Source organism: Mandrillus leucophaeus, unplaced genomic scaffold, assembly GCF_000951045.1.
Source record: "Mandrillus leucophaeus isolate KB7577 unplaced genomic scaffold, Mleu.le_1.0 Scaffold147, whole genome shotgun sequence".
Classification (NCBI taxonomy): domain Eukaryota; kingdom Metazoa; phylum Chordata; class Mammalia; order Primates; family Cercopithecidae; genus Mandrillus; species Mandrillus leucophaeus.
In genome coordinates, this window is record NW_012101443.1 from 1,198,488 (window position 1) to 1,201,693 (window position 3,206).

The window sequence follows — 3,206 nt, forward strand, 5'->3', positions numbered from 1 at the left end:
CTCCTGCCTCAGCCTTCCGAGTAGCTGAAGGCAGGTGCCGTGGCTCACGCCTGTAATCCCAGCACTTTGGGAGGTCAAGGCGGGCAGATCACCTGAGGTCGGGAGTTCAAGACTAGCCTGACCAATATGGAGAAACCCCATCTCTACTAAAAATACAAAAATTAGCCGGATGTGGTGATGGCACCTGTAATCTCAGCTACTCGGGAGGCTGAGGCAAGAGAATCACTTGAACCTGGGAGGTGGAGGTTGTGGTGAGCCGAGATCACACCACTGCACTCCAGCCTGGGCGACAGAGCGAGGCTCCATCTCAAAAAAAAAAAAAAGAAAAGAAAAAAGAGTAAATGTATATGTATAAAACTTGCATCTATTGATGCAAAATGCTACTCCAGGAATCTTTACATTCCTTGGTTCATTCAAGCCAAAGAAATGTTATTTCCATTTTACAGATGATGAAACAGAGTTTTCATGAGATAACTGGCCCAGGGCCATCTCTCTCATTTCCTTCTTCTGTGTCTCCAGCTCAGGCCCCAGGCGGAGCTTAAACAATCCCTTTTCTGTCCTCCAAACTGGACTCCAAGTGAGTACCTGGATTTTTGCCACGCACTGTTTTGAAATCAATAAAATATGGACCCGTTTGAAGTATCCCCTGAATTCTGGCCATAAAAACAAATACAATCCCCAGCCTGTGGGGGAAAGTCGTTGGAATGCTTGCCTTTCTAGGGCAGGGAAATAAGAACATGACCCTTTCTACCTCTCTCTCACCTCACCAAGTCCTTTCCAGACTCATGACTGTGTGGCACTGCATACTTAGTACTGGATTCCTCCCTTTCCTGTAGAGCTGTTGGACACCCAAACTCTACCATTACCCTAAGCCCCACCAGCCTGTGCTAATACTCACATGATACTTAGAAATACACAGGAATCGCCAAACTTCAAGTATGAAGATCCCTTTGTGGGTTTTTTTGTGCTTTTGTTTTGTTTTGCTTTTCAAGACGGGGTCTCGCTCTGTTACCCAGGCTGGAGTGCAGTGGCCCAGTCACAGCTCACTGCAGCCTCAAACTCCTATACTCAAGCAATTCTCTTGCCTCGGCCTCCCAAAGTGCTGGGAGTACAGGCATGAACCACCATGCCTGGCCAAAGATCTTTTGGAAAGAAAAATGAATTTTTTAAAACTCGAGTCCCTGTAAAATAGATGTTAGTATTCTCAGTGTCCATTATGAAAATGCATATTGAATTTGTGGGCTCCCTGCAGTAACCTTGGGTTCCCCCAAGGGTCTTAGCCCATGAATTGGAAACTATTTCTCTAGGGAATAGTAACTTGGTTGCAGCAGCATAACCAGTTTAGAAACAAGAATAACAAAAAAAAGGCTGGACGCGGTGACTCACACCTATAATTCCAACACTTTGGGAGGCCGAAGCAGGTGGATCACCTGAGGTCAGGAGTATAAGACTAGCCTGGCCAACATGGCGAAACCCTGTCTCCACTAAAAATGCAAAAATTAGCTGGTCATGGTGCTGCCTGCCTATAGTCCCAGCTACTTGGGAGGCTGAGGCAGGCGAATTGCTGGAACCTGGTAAGCGGAGATTGCAGTGAGCTGAGATTGTGCCACTGCACTCCAGCCTTGGCAACAGAGCGAGACTCCATCTCCAAAAAAAAAAAAAAAAAAGAATAACAAAAAAAGTAGTAAGTCCAGAAATATATCTATGAACTATTCAGTGCTAGTCCCTGTTGGAAGCAGCTTCTTTTTCATCTATTCTTTGGCTTCAACTTCCCCCCTATTTGGCTCTTTGTGCATGTTTTTTATCTGACTACAGTTAACACACCCAGGTAGCAATATGGAAATGAAGACCTAGGTTCTACTCAATCCTGGTCACAACTTTATTAGCTCTCTGGCCTTGAGTTCATTAAAGTCCTCAGTTGCAAAATGGAAACAATACCCTCCCTACAGATTGTTAAATGAGGCGACGTGTGCAGAAACGTACTTTGTAAAATGTAAGTGCTGTAGAAATTTGAATTCATCTGGCCATGGCACTCACCAGTTTAAAATTCTTCATTGGCTCCCCAGTGTCCTCAAGATTAAAAGTAAGCCCTCAGGCTGGCACACAAGGCCCCTGACCAGTGGTCCTTAGAGCCCTCCAGTGGTAAGAATCTAGTTCCCTATCCGCGTCACTCATGTACTTGCCTCTCAATCCTGTATTCTAAAGTCCGGCCATATAGACACTTCTCAAGTAGCTGGACTTTTTTTGCCACTTAAGACTTTTATTAGCAAACTGTTAAAACAGTAAGATCCATACAGCCAAAAGCCCTCACTACACTCCCTTAGGTGGATGATGCTAATCTCTATAAGGAGCTGGGCAGCAGGAACCATTTTTTACCCACATCCTGGTTTTCATCATCTTGGCAACTGTATGTGCACTATATAGTGGCAATAAAAAACAAATGCTTTGGAATCAACTACAATTTGGTAAATGTTTGTGTAACCACATTAAACTACAGGAATGGTGCAGATAATATGGACCTGCATCTTGCCAAGAATGAGTCTAGCAGGTTTTTCTGGATGGGGGTCCCTCGGTGCTTGCAGAATGAAAGGCCTTAGTCAGACCTTTCAGGGGTAGTATTTGGTGGTTGGTGGAAGGAGGAGGTTGTATCTGACTGAGACATCTGGTCACCTCCTCTCCTTGGCAAAATGGAGTAGCAATGAGCAGTTCTCAATCTCAATGAGATTTTGCCCTCCAGGAGACATTCGCAATGTCTGGAGTTTTTTGGTTGCCTCAACTAGATGCTTGCTACTGGCAAGTTGGTAGGGACCTAGGATGCTGCTAAACGTTCAACAATGCCCAGGAAAGTGGCAATAGTACTGAAGTTTGAGAAATCCTGCTTTATAGGAATGTTGCTTTGGGCATTTGTTTTTCCTGGTTACAGGTGCTTTGTTGAGAATGCATCTTTTGTGTAAGTCATTGAATGGTTGTATAAAATACTCATAGCTCCCCAAACACAGTGACACTCCCTTTTACTGCTGCGACTTGGCACACACTGCATTGCACCTGCTGAGTTATTTCTCTTGCTAAGTTCTTCTCATCCATCAGGCCTCAGTTTGGACACCATGTCCTCTAGGAAGTCTCTCCTAGTCCCTAAAAACTGGGTGCAGTGGGTGCCTGCCCACGTTGTGCATCCATGCTGCTATGAGAACAGTTACCGCACTTCA

The 3,206-nt window shown here is 45.0% G+C and overlaps 1 protein-coding gene across 1 annotated transcript in view; it reads left to right on the plus strand.

The window, feature by feature from the left end:
* LOC105535492 (eukaryotic translation initiation factor 3 subunit A-like) overlaps window positions 1–642 on the plus strand; it is an 8,969-nt gene extending 8,327 nt beyond the window's left edge. The window contains exon 2 of the mRNA XM_011974595.1: window positions 520–642. The gene's annotated coding sequence lies outside the window, so the exon portion shown is untranslated. The remainder of the gene's footprint in view (window positions 1–519) is intronic.
* Window positions 643–3,206: the final 2,564 nt, after the last annotated feature.